At 43.4% G+C, this 14,179-nt stretch overlaps 1 protein-coding gene across 3 annotated transcripts in view; it reads right to left on the minus strand.

Annotated features, from left to right (window-relative positions):
• KCND3 (potassium voltage-gated channel subfamily D member 3) overlaps positions 1-14,179 on the minus strand; it is a 933,785-nt gene that overhangs the window by 4,734 nt on the left and 914,872 nt on the right. The window lies entirely within an intron of this gene.

Genomic DNA, 14,179 nt, shown 5'->3' on the forward strand with positions numbered 1-14,179 from the left:
AAACTATACCGACTTAACTCATGGGGTAGAGGAACGGGGTAAGACTATGCTTATTTCCAAAGACTGCTTTCAGTATTTGAGCATAAAGAGTCTGGCTTTTGCCTCACTGTGTGCCCAGCAGTCTATCTTAGGCACTGCCCTGCCAAAACCCTCTTGGATTCCTCATAAACCAGAGTGCATCTGTGAGAAAGGGAGTGAGAGAGAGAGAGAGAGAAAGAGATAGTGAGAGAGGAAGAAGGAAGGAGGTAATGGTGGGACAGGAAATTGAAGACAGATCAAGATCACTATAAAGAAAGACCAATAAAGACAACTGCTTTTCTACAGCGTGAAAATATTGGAGAAAGAAAGTGAATGAGAGACTGAGCGAGAGAGAAAGAGAGAAAGAGAGAGACAAAGGGAGAAAAAGAGAGTGGCAGGGAGAGAAAGAGTAAGCTAGATAGAGAAAGAGAGTGAAAAAAACAAGAGAGAAATGAGAGTTAAGAAAGTCGGAGAAAGTAAAATACTATGTGAGTGAGACAGTAACTATGAGCTAATGTAAGTGTGAGTGAGGGCGTGACAAGGCACCGAAGAAATATAAAGAATACAATGTGTGCATGAGGGGAAAGTATTAAATAAACTATAGGGTAGAGTGAAGGAGGTAAACAGAAAGAGAAAACAAGGAGTAATGGGTATGAGTGAGAGAGAGTGGCAGGGAAACGTGACAGAGAGAATGAGAGAGAACGGGAAAGAAAATGTGAGAGAAATAGAGTAGGTGAGGGAGAAAGAAGACAAAGAAAGAGGAGTGAGAGAGATGGTGACTGAGAGGAAGGGAGAGAAAAGAAAGAAGTGAAAAACCAAAAGAGCGAGTGTGTGAAATAGAAAAAGATTGGCTTCCTGAAGAGTCTGAACCTATGAGGCAGAGAGAGAGAGAGGGGGAGGTTGTGAGAGATATAGGGGTAGAGCGAGAGAGAGAGAGAGAGGGAAAGAGAGGGAGAGAGAGAGAGAGAGAGAGATAGAGAGAGAGAGAGAGAGAGATAACTAATTTTCTGTGATATTGCCTAAAGGGCATAACTACTGGCAATCGAGGAAGGAAAGGGAGGAATATATAAGTTTGTGTAATGAGATTACACAATTTGTTGGAAAAGATTTCAACCCTTGGAAAGATTTTGTGCAGATTAGCTACTAACCAGCATGCCAGTGCCATCAAAGTGAGGGATTTTCTTACATTTGGATCCATTTTATGATATTGAGGATACATTTAATTTTCTACATATAGTAGACCCCATTTGTGTGCTGAGATAGGCATCGTTCAAAAGCAAAATACACTTACATTCCCCATCAAGAATAACAATTATTTGGATCATTTTTTAATGATAGCAAACCTGGACACACAACAGACCTCCAAACCTTCAATAAAACCATGTTTAAAAGCACATTCTCTATCATAGAAATGGAGATTCAATAGAATTAAATACCATAACAATCCAAAAACATCATAATTAATAAAAAATATATGTATGTATTGCGGTATAGATAAAGAAAAACAGCAGGTTACACAACATCATGAGTTTAATTTACCAGGATCTCTTGTGCCTAAACTTATGCTGGGTTTCCACTGCATTTTTCTTACCTTTCAATGTTTACAGTATGTCTTTCATTATTAGATTCAATTCATGTTTTTTGAAAGGATGCTTTACTTACTGTGTAAATATGCATTAGTCCTGATCTGGGTTGAGTGCTGTATCCTTCCTGTGAAATTGTTGCTACTTATTCAAGTTCTCCAGTACTGAAAATGTATTAAAACCTCCAACGTCATGGTGATGGCTGTTAGCTAGATGATGAATATCTGCAGGATATAAGGACAAAAGGAACCTCCAGACTCTGAAACTAGGTGGCAGGTTAGTTCCAGGGGCAACTTCTTGCGTTGTATTTGGATTGCATTTTTATTTAAAAGTCAAATATGTGAGGTCAATGATTCCTCCACTAAAGTAGTCCTTTAGCAGTACTTCTTACAGCAGAGTGGCCACAATCAAACAGTTTTCATGTTGGATGCTGAATGAAACAAATATTACAACTGAGTATGGAGGTTCTTTTAAGTTTTGTTGTGATATTGTACAAGGATATACCATGATAGAGGGAGTGGCACGTACTATTCAAAATGTAAGGTTTAGAGACTCAAAACAAATATAAAAATACATAATCTAATACACACACACAAAAAAGAGATCACAGTTGCTTCCAAAGTCATTAAAAAATATTCTATTCTCAATGCTTTTTTTCATCAGTTGGATTTTCAAAATTGAAAACTAAAGAATGAACAATCTAAAAAGGAACTTTTTTATTTTTAATCCATACCTTGATAATCTTTCAGTTTCCTTTAAATGCAGTGCAATGTACATTATTATGATTCCATACTCTACTATGTAAAGTTTAGAAATGGCATTGACAGTCTCTTTGCAATTCAGCCAAGAGGAGCATGTTTATGGACCTAATAAGACAATCAAATTTGTTCATAAAAGGCTTAGGGGTTTGCCAAAGAACACAAAATCCCTGAATGTCTTATGGTATGGAAACAAACATCCCCAATCATGGAGAACTCTCATGTCAAGATTGTCACCTTGGACATTTCTGTTTTCATACCCACTTTGCTCATCAGCACTGCACTGGCAACATGAACTATCGCAGAAAGCTAAAACAAGCCATCATCATGCATTTGGAAGAAAAAGATATTAAAAATCAACTCTGACCCCGATGACATGGTCACTTTTAAGCTGATTTCTGGCCTTTTAGATGAAGTACGTATGCTAGAGAACAACATAAAAAAGCAGACTGTGACCGCACTTCTTAGGCAACTGTGAGTCTGAGGTTTACCACTGAGGGAGAACAAAAAATACTTAGGGTGCATGAATATCACACTGGCCTTTTCTGCTGCTTAGATCACAAGAATAGGTATCAATGCCCACAGCAGGCTTAGGTCCTTCCTTAAATACAGGAGCAACCAGGTACACTTGGTAGGGATTATTGGAATCATTTCACATCACCCACTGAGTACTATAAGGACCAGACTTCTCATTGGCTATTTTCATCATCAACACCGTCCTCTTGTGCAGACTATCATTTTTACACCAATGGCTCTCAGCTACATATTGATGCAACATAATGAGCTAGGAAATATTTAGTACATTGGTGGATGCCTGTTTCACAACCTCATTGCATCCATCCAAAACAGAGATCTAATCCTTTGAGATGGATCACCACCATGATTTTCTATTCAGCATGCTGACAGTTATCGGTGATTAATCTCAGGCAAGATTGAAAGTGAGAATCCCTGAGGTATTAATCGATTTCAAATTCGGTCACACATCTTAAGCAAACCTAGTGACCAAAAGTGTTTTGCACCACTTGCCGTTGCTTAGGAATACCCTCCCATTGCTTATTCTGCCCATACAATTACCTTTGTCCTTGCAGTAGCTAAAACATCTCTGCACTCAAAGAATGGTGTTGAACCATTGTCCCTACCAACAGAACAGGGTATCTTCAAAGTGCCCAGAACTTTCCAATCAATAATCCTTACTCTCTTTTGAACTGGTCTAATTACTCCTGTCCTGATTGCCTTGAATGAGCTCACTATTTGGCAACATTCTTGCTTAAAGAACCTCTACTTACCCTAAAAGGCAGTGCATATAAAGGTGCCGGGAGAACTCATTAAGCTTTTCCATTGCTACTATCCGATTAGACATTGAAGTTTGACCTCCATGATTAGCTAAACAGGAATGGCTTGCTCTCAGACAAATATGTTATGTAATGATAGTTTATGTGTTATTTGTATTTATCATTTGCTCATCTTAATCCAAAGCTTTTATCCAAGGCTGTGAAAAAGTAGGAGCTGTCAGAAGTGGATACTGTTATATTTGGCATCCTTGGCGTAGTCTACCCTAACTTTTTGCCTCTGTTTCACAGGTTATTGATGTATGCCTGACTCTGTTTTTGCTGTTTTGTTACTCTGGACACTTTACCATTGCTATCCAGTGTTAAAGTGCATGTGCTCCTATGTAAAATATATGTGTAATTGACTTTCCATGATTGCCATATTTGATTTACTAGTAAGCCCCTAGAACAGTGCACTAGAGGTTTCCAGGTCCTGTAAACGAAATGCTCCCAGTGGGACTGCAGCACTGGTTGTGCCACCCACATTAGTAGCCCTGTAAACATGGCTCAGACCTGCCACTGCATTGTCTGTGTGTGCAGTTTTAAATTGCCAATTCGACTTGGCAAGTGTACCCACTTGCCAGGCCTAATCCTTCCCTTTTTATACATGTAATGCACCCCTAGCGTAGGCCCTAGGTAGCTCCATGGGCAGGGTGTAGTGTATGTTAAAGGTGGGACATGTACTTATGCGTTTTACATGTTATAACAGTGAAATACTGCCAAATTCAGTTTTCAATGTTGCAAGGCCTACCTCTCGCATAAGTTAACATGGGTGCTGCCTTTAAATATTATTAAAGTGCAGATTCCCTTAGGGAGCAGATAGAAATATGGAGTTTAGGGTCGTTGAGCTCACAATTTGAAAATACATCTTTTAGTGAAGTTGGTTTTTAGATTGTTTGTTTGAAAATGCCACCTTTAGAAAGTAGGCATTTTCTTGCTTAAACCATTCTGTGACTCTGCCTGTTTGTGATTTCCCTGCCTGGGTCAGTTTGACAGCTGGGCTGGTTACACCTCTTTCTAGACAGTGACACAAAGGGAGTTGGGGTGTAGCTTACATATCCTGATGAGCCACGTTAGCTGGGAGGGAAGGGAGGAGTGGTCACTCACACCTGAAAAGGTTGTGCCTGCACTCACACAATGCAGTCTCCGACCCCCTGGTGTGTGTCTGCGGCCTGGCCTGGGCAAGGCAGGATCTTACAAACAAGAGAGACTTTCCTTTGAAGTAGGCCTACTTCAAAGGCAGAAAGGGGTAGAAGAAGAGCCCCCAAAACACCTGAACATTAGATCACTTCTGGAATCAAGAGGAAACTGCCAAGGAGAAGAGCTGAAGAGCTGAGGAGAAGTGCTGCTCCTGCCTGTGACTGTGCTTTGTTGGGCTATGCTGCAGGTGCTGCTTCTGCCTGTGAAAGTGGACAAAGTCTGGACTTTGTGGTATATTCAAGGGCTTAGACTGAGCTTGCCCCCTGTTCTGAAGTCGCAGGGCCATCAAAGACTTCCCCTACCAGCACCTGAACTCTCTGCTGAGACTCCTGCCTTGACAAATCATGCCCTATCCAGTCCCTGGGCCCTTGAAAGGGGAAGCTGGTGAAAAGCCAAGAAAACTGACTTCAGACAAATCCGGACCGATGCCGCTACTGAATTCCGTGAAGCCACCTGCGACTGACTCTGTGGTCCTCGTTGGAGTGCGACAACCCTCACAGGCCCGGCATTGCTGCAGCCCCGCCGAAGTCCACGACTCCAAGGAAGTCGCCGAACCACCTCATGACCGCTGGATATCGACTCCGCCCGAAGTGTGCAGATTCAACGCTTCGCACAGACGCTGCTTCACCTCCACTGCTCCAGAGCAAGGACCCGACGCCTCTTCGTGACGCCTCAGCTCCTTCGCCCCGCAGCACCGGAACCAACACTGCCTCGGATCCAGCGACGCCGTGATCCCTGACTTCGCACACCAGCTTGTTTTCACATTTTACTAAGGTACTGTACCTGGGGATCTGCGTGATTCCATACCTGGCGTCATTGGCGTCGGATTGTTGGGAACGACTCCGTCACAACGCCGTGTTATCACCTCATCTAAGTATTTTGTGTTTCTAAGCACTATTTTTGAGTTTAATATTTAAAAATTCATAACTTGGCTTGTGTATGTCGGATTTTTGCCGTTTTGGTCTTGTTTTGTTTAGATAAATATTGGCTATTGTTCTAAACCTTTGTTGAGTCATTTTGTGGTGTTTTTACTATATTCCTGTGTGTATTGGTACAAATACTTTACGCCTGGTCTCTGAAGTTAAGCCTGCCTGCTCGTGTCAAGCTACCCAGGGGGTAAGCAGGGTGTACTGAGGGTGACTCTCCTTTACCATGACTAGAGTGAGGGTCCTTGCTTGGACAGAGGGAAACCTGACTGCCAACCAAAGACCCCATTTCTTACAGATACACTAGTTTGAACATGAACACAACATTAATAAACAGATAAAACTGAAACTTATTCATAATGGATTTAAAAAGGTAAGTCGAAACAAATAATTTAAAGACTTTTTTTTAAACATGCAACGAAGTGGATAGTTTGATAGTAGGAGAAGATGCATTCACAGCCTTGGGTAATAAGTACAGCGTATCTTGTATAGAAGGTAAGCCTCCCTCCCAGACTCTATTAAACACGTTCATACTTTTTTTATATTGGTACACAATTTTTGATGAATTCCTACAAGATAACATAACCTTGTCAAACCCAACCCAAAAGAAAATACACAACCTGGCACACGCAAAAAATAACAACACATAATATAACACGATATACATTACATATGGTAACATAACATGACATGGGGTGTGACGACATGCAAAGCATGCCAATACGCGAGATGCACAACTCAAACATCATAAAAATAGCACCCACCCTCCCAACTGAAGAACACTATCAGAACTAGAACATTGGCTGTGGATTGCACCTCTTCTTTTCCCAATTATTCATTCGTTAATCTAAAACAAGATGGCATATATTTTGTTATAAATGTATCCTTGTGTTTCAAAGCCTTTATCTCTGAACTGCCTTATCTGTTTCCCCACAGGTCCCAAGCACTTGGCAGCTGTGAACATCTCTATTAGATCTGCATCGCTTGCAAACTATAATTAATTACAGTCAGAAAATGATAGGGCTGCTTCATTCCGCATCTGCAGAGCTGCTGTAGCAGTCTTATTGGAACACTAAGCCAATCAGTTCTTTTGTAGCCCTCGCCCATGACTGGAACCCGTAGTAGGCCGACGTCACCAGTGGTTTCAGCAGAGAAACAGAGCGAGGCATATTATTTGAATATGTTAGTTTCCCATAAGAGCTTTTCTTAAAAAAATCTATATTGGATGGAGAGTGGATATATTATTGCTTTGATACAAGATTAGGGAGCATGTTAGCTTGTGGTGCCTGCTACAGATCTGGCTAAGAGCTAGATTGAATAAAGGAGATTTCCATCTGGTGGCTTTTTGGTGACCTTGCTAATACAGTTAGTTGTGTCAGATTAAGGTCTCTGAGCACGGGTGCTTCATGCCCCTTAAGCTCCTAACAGGAAAGCGTTGTGCGTTTTTGGCAGTCTATATGTGAATAATTTCTAGCGCATACATGAATAAACCAAACGATGCCAATTTGTGGTTTCTTTCCATGACAATCTCAATTTTTCACGTGCTTTATGAATATTGCCTGTTAAGCATTCATGCTTGGAGCATAGGATGCATGTTAATACTAATACCACTTAAGAAAGTGGAGGGAGGGTACCAACACATTTAGTGAGACAGAAGCTGTGGGCCTCATTTACAGTTTTGACACATGGCAACGCTGCAAGCCTTCCTGCTGCGCTGCCCTACATCAAAACAAAAGGGCAGAAACGCACTGTATCTACAATATACAGTGCATTCCTGTCCTTTTCTCCTGCGCTGGCTTCACAAATTCTGCATGCGCCAACACAGGCATCCTTGCACCACAGTGCAATGGTGCCTGCGTTGTGTTGATGATTGTTTTTGTGCAGAAAGGAACACCTTCCTGCACAAAAACAATCACAAGAAGCGTTTTTCTCCTTCTATGTGTGCTGCAAAATGCAGCACACATAGAAAGAGAAGAAACGGTGAGAAATAAATATATTTCTCCCCCTTGCATCACCCTTACGCCACCCCTAGGGTGACGTGGGCTTTTGGTGCATTCCCAGGTTTACAAAACCTTGTAAATCTAGAAATGCGTCAAAATCCAAGGATGTTGCGTGGGAAAACCCACTCAACACACATGGAAATGCCTCCCTGACACAAAAAAGGCACCTCAGCAACATGCACTGTGTTGCCTTACTCCATATCTACTAGGGCATGAAAATTCACTCAAAGTGGCACTGCGTGGCCTTATAGGTATGGGTCAGCAGTATTCGCTGGCGAAGCATCACAAAAAGTGACTCAGCACAGGCAGCTTGTAAATATGGCCCCAAATCTACAAGGCAATGAAAAGCCACACAAAATGGCTTTGCGTAGCCTTGTAGATATGGGTCAGAAGCCTGCACAGCTGGTGCCTCCCAAAAAGTGACCCACTGGTGGCGCAGGCCGCTTTTAAATATGGCACCGTGGATCTTAATTCACTAGATTAGACCACACATACTTTTCAATGGAAACTGACTAAATGCTGACAGTATTCATTAAAATGTTGTGTGGGCACTGATTTAAGAAATAACCACTTTACCCCTTGCTTACTTCTTCCCACAGGTAAGGAGACTTCTGCCGTAAACACCAACAGTGTGGTTCAAAATTGTGCATAATACTAGTGACAAGTTTCACACCCATTCGGCATTGTAATGTTTAAAGAGGGCTGGGTGCTTGAATAATGCCTTGCTTTGATATTCCAGTTCCCTCTATCTCTAGTCTGCAGTGATAGGTTACCTGCAAGAAATAATACGTCAGCCTATTCCCCTAGCCCTGAAGCCTCTTTACCGCCTCTGTTAGTAGCAGAGCATCTAAAACGCCCTCTTAGTAACTGAACACGTAAACAGAAATAACATGTCAAGAAAGCGCACTCTTATTATCTCAGTAAGAAAGTGAGTAGGCACATGTTAGAAATGGGGTCTTTGGTTGACAGTCAGGTTACCCCCTGTTCAAGCAAGGACCCTCACTCTAGTCAGGGTAAAAGAGAATCACCCTCAGCTAACCCCTGCTTACCCCCTTGGTAGCTTGGCAGAGCAGTAGGCTTAACTTCAGAGCGCTAGGTGTAAAGTATTTGTACCATCACACACAGTAACTTAATGAAAACACTACAAAATGACACAACACCAATTTAGAAAAATAGGAAATATTTATCTAAACAAAACAAGACCAAAACGAAAAAAATCCGACATACACAAGTCAAGTTATGATTTTTTAAAGATTAAACTCAAAAACAGCGCTTAGAAACAAAAAATGCTTAGATGAGATGTTAACACGGCGTCGTGACGGAGTCGTTCCCAACAAGCCGACACCAGCGGCGCCGGACACGGAGTCGCGTAGACCCCCAAGTACAGTACCTTTGGTGAAGGGTGAAAGCAAGCCGATGCGTGAAGTCGGGAATCGCGGCGTCTGTGCGAAACGTTGAATCCGTGCACTTCGAGCGGCGTCGGTCACGATGTGGTGCGGCGACTTCCACGGAGTCGCAGACTTCAGCGGGGCTGCTGCGGCGTCGGGCCTGCGAAGAGCGTCACGTTCCAGCGAAGGTCACGGCGTCAGGTGCAGGCGGCGTTACCGGATTCAGCAGCGGCGTCGGTCCGAAGTCGTCCGAAGTCGATTTCCTTGGATTCCTCCAGCTTTCCTTTCAAGGGCCCAGGGACTGGATAGGGCACTACTTGTCAGAGCAGGAGTCTCTCCAGAGACTCCAGGTGCTGGCAGAGAGAAGTCTTTGCTGTCCCTGAGACTTCAAACAACAGGAGGCAAGCTCTAACTCAAGCCCTTGGAGATTTCTTCACAAGATGGAAGGCACACAAAGTCCAGTCTTTGCCCTCTTACTCTGGCAGAAGCAGCACTGCAGGAAAGCTCCACAAAGCACAGTCACAGGCAGGGCAGCACTTCTTCCTCAGCTATCAGCTCTTCTCCAGGCAGGGGGAACATCCTTTTTTACGACTTTTTTTTCCGAAAGTCGTGGTTAACGAAAGCGCAACAACGCTTTTTTTAACCACGACTCCGGTTTTTTGTGCCTTAACTACGTATGTTCTGAACAACGAACATGCGTGGTTAAGGTACAAAGAAGTGAGTTGGCAAAGGTAAGTGGTGGGTTTAGGTTTTGGGGAGGGGTGGGGGTTCAGGGGATTTAGGTTTTGGGGTGGGGTTGGGGGTGTGGGGCGTTTTTGGTTTTGGGGTGTGGGTGGGGGGTCAGGGGGTTTTAGGTTTTAGGGTGGGGTTGGGGGGGGTGGGGCGTTTTTGGTTTTGGGGAGTGGGTGGGGGGTCAGGGGGTTTTAGGTTTTAGGATGGGGTTGGGGGGGTGGGGCGTTTTTGGTTTTTGGGAGTGGGTGGGGGGTCAGGGGGTTTTATGTTTTGGGGTGGGGTTAGGGGGGTGGGGCGTTTTTGGTTTTGGGGAGTGGGTGGGGGTCAGAGGGTTTTAGGTTTTGGGGTGGGGTTGGGGGGGGTGGGGTGAGGGATGTAGGGTGAATGGTGCCTATTGCTAATGATTTTATCAGGAATGCCTTTACAACGAAATATCGTTGTTAAGGCATTCGTGATAAAATCATTAGTAGTAGCAACGAGGTCGGTATTCCGACCTCGTTGTTAAGGCAGTAGTTTTTTTTTAAGTCGTTATTTCGTCGTACAGTCCCAGGCAGAGGTTCCTCTTGGTTCCAGAAGTGTTTCTGAAGTCTGTAGATTTGGGTGCCCTTCTTATACCCATTTTAGTCTTTGAAGTCACCTTTCTTCAAAGGGGACTCACACCTACTTGTGAAATCCTGCCTTGCCCAGGCAAGGCCTCAGACACACACCAAGGGGTTGGAGCCGGCATTGTCAGAGGCAGGCACAGTCCTTTCAGATGAGAGTGATCACTCCACCCCTCCCTCCTAGCAGAGATGGCTAATCAGGAAATGCAGGTTACACCCCAGCCCCCTTTGTGTCACTGTCTAGTGCGAGGTGAAAAACAACCCAACTGTCAAACTGACCCAGACAGGGAATCCACAAACAAGGCAGAGTCACAGAATGGTTTAAGCAAGAAAATGCTCACTTTCTAAAAGTGGCATTTTCAAACGCACAATCTTAAAATCAACTTCACTAAAAGATGTATTTTTTAATTGTGAGTTCAGGGACCCCAAACTCCACATGTCCATCTATTCTCTAGGGGAATCTACACTTTAATCATATTTAAAGGTAGCCCCCATATTATCCTATGAGAGAGACAGGCCTTGCAACAGTGAAAAACGAAATTGGCAGTATTTCACTGTCAGGACATATAAACCACATTACTATATGTCCTACCTTATCCATACACTGCACCCTGCCCTTGGGGCTACCTAGGGCCTACCTTAGGGGTGCCTTACATGTAAGAAAAGGGAAGTTTTAGGCCTGGCAAGTGGGTACACTTGCCAAGTCGAATTTACAGTGTAAAAATACACTTACGGACACTGCAGTGGCAGGTCTGAGACATGATTACAGGGTTACTTGTGTGGGTGGCACAACCAGTGCTGCAGGCCCACTAGTAACATTTGATTTACAGGCCCTGGGCACCTCTAGTGCACTTTACTAGGGACTTAACAGTAAAACAACTATGCCAATCACGGAGAACCAATTACGTACACATTTTAAACAGGAGCATTTGCACTTTAGCACTGGTTAGCAGTGGTAAAGTGCCCAGAGTAACAAAAACAGTAAAATCAGAGTCCAGCACACATCAACAACCTGGGGAACAGAGGCAAAAAGTTAAGGGAGACCACGCCAAGGATGAAAAGTCCAACAGCACACATATTTTTATATTAGCTATGTCTGTCTACGCATCCAACATCTGGAATAACTTCCCTGTCAACATCAGAATGCCCCCAACACTCCTTTAATTCAGGCACTAACTCAAGACTGACGGTTACTACATTTTCACAAGGTCCAAATCGTTTCAACTATATTCTAACTAAATATTATCCTTGGGCTCTCGCCAATGTTCACAGCGCTTCTGCTCTCTAACTAGGCTTGCAATTTACAAACATGTAGTCCATGGACCTGAATATGGAGCAAGCGCTATGCAAACATTTATACTCGGACACCAAACTCATAGGAACTTTCTGGGGTCCGTTCATACCGTCCTGCTCATCCTCCGAGCACTGTCAGTGCCCTTACAAAGATGGAGGACATTTTCTGGGCACAGAGGGTGCCACAATAAACCATTCTAAAACTGGCTGTTTGGTTTCTTCAGCAGAAAGGTAGAACTTTCTTTTTGCCCTACTTCTCTCAGCAAGGGCAGGAAGTGTAATTATTTATGCAAAATTTATTGGGTCTAAGACCGCACAATAAGACATGGTAGGTTCAGTACCATGAACAGAAATTATTTCAGACATGAGCAGGAAGTCTTTGACCCTCACACTGAAAGTACAATAGTAATGCCCGCTCAGCTCAGGAAGGATGAGAATTACTCTCCCCTTCATTCTATACATCTCATTGAGCGAACTCTACAAAATCAAATGTTTGGATCGAAGTCCACCATGTGATTTAAATGAACATTTCAAATGTAACCAAACATTCTTACCAAGCGTTCAGTATTGGGTTATGCTGGCAGAGACATAACATAAGCCCCCGCGGTGTGTGGGGTCCCCTAGCTCCAGGGGACCCCCTCATCAAAAGTGGTAGGTAGTGGGAAGGGGAGCTCCCTTCAAGTCCATTTGCAGGGAATCCCCTCAAGGTTTGTTACACCACTGTATGCTAGACATCTTCATATCTAAGGCAATTTATGTAATACATGGCATTTGTATGTGTCCGTGTGTCCGGCAATCAGATTATGCACTGGAAAACTGGCTTTTATCAAGCCGTTTGAATAGAAGCACAAAGACATATGACTTAAGCACACGAGGAAGGCCCCCAATGAGGTCATATTGCGGTATCAGCAAGGTGTAACCAATATTCAAAATTTAATGGGCCCCGTAGAACTACCAGTTCCATCGTCTTAAATGTGTTTATTTTGATTTACTGTAAAGGAATGACTTTTAGCTCTGATTTTTGGCATTTCTTTAGTGATATTTTATTGTTTTTGTTTTAAACCTTATGGGGTTTAAAACGCCCAGGCCTTGCTAAGAAATGGAACAATATACAAAAGAAGAGGTAAGTGGGGCATGCACAGAAGGAGTGAGATTGTAGATTCCCTGATTTTGTTTGGAATTCACGATTACAAATGAAGAATAGTCGATTTGCAAGTATACAAATTCATAGAGACAAGTACGTTAAATAGATTGTGCTTGGAAATTGAGTTGAATTTCCTTGCTGTTTTCTCCCAAAGGTAACAAAAAGAATTCAGCATTAGAAAACTTTTGCAGGGTTTCAAATGAGCAGAAGATGGGGGTAAAATGTAATACAACAATGTAATGATGTTGTAATACCTGTAAACTAGAGCTTTTAGAACTCGAATCATGGCTGAGATTGCCACTCTTTGTAATGGGACATCTGTGCTATCTGAGACCGCCCACATCACTGTCAGTGACGACATGTGCTCATCATGGACAGGGGGAAAATGAGGCACTCATTCTTCCAAACCTACCGTCCATGTTCGACAACGTCTCCCACCCCATCCTCTTCCAGTGCCTCCACAAGGCCTGAATCAGTGACCCAGCCCTTCAGTATATTAGCTCCTTACTACCAGGAAACACCATGATAGTCAGCCAAGGCTTTCCTCCACCTTCAACTTGATCTGGAGTGCCCCTCAAGGCTCCTCGCTGAGCCCCACACTGTTCAGTGCTTAGTAGACCCCCTCATTAACATCATCTGCACTCGTTGTCTCAGCAAAATCTCCTATGCCAATGACACCAAGTTTATTCTCTCCCTATCTGATGACACCAAGAACACACAAGCAAACCTCATCAGCTGAATGTCTGAGTTCACAAAATTAATAAAAACCATCTGCTTAAAAAACAGGGACAAAGCAGAAGTGGTTCTGTTTGGAAAATACACCTCTTTCTGGTCATCAGCATGGTGGCCCCAGAGCTAGGACTGACTTCAAGCCCTTCCAGCTCAGCCAGGAACCTAGACATTGTGACTGACAACCAAATCTCGATGTCCAATCAAGTCAACATGGTTGCATCCACCTGCCTTCACACCTTCAAGCTTCTCAGAAAAGTCTTTACATGGCTTCTCTCGGACACCCGTAGGTCCACTACGTAAGCCCTGATCAGCAGCAGACTGGACTATGGCAACACCCTCTATGCCGACATTCCCTCTCTACTCACTAAGAGGCTTCAAGTCATACAGCATGCATCCACAAGACTCACTTTCAAACTACCACACTGCACTCACATATCCAAAGACAGCCATCTTCAAATTCCTCACACACATCTAC

Source organism: Pleurodeles waltl, chromosome 6, assembly GCF_031143425.1.
Source record: "Pleurodeles waltl isolate 20211129_DDA chromosome 6, aPleWal1.hap1.20221129, whole genome shotgun sequence".
NCBI lineage: Eukaryota > Metazoa > Chordata > Amphibia > Caudata > Salamandridae > Pleurodeles > Pleurodeles waltl.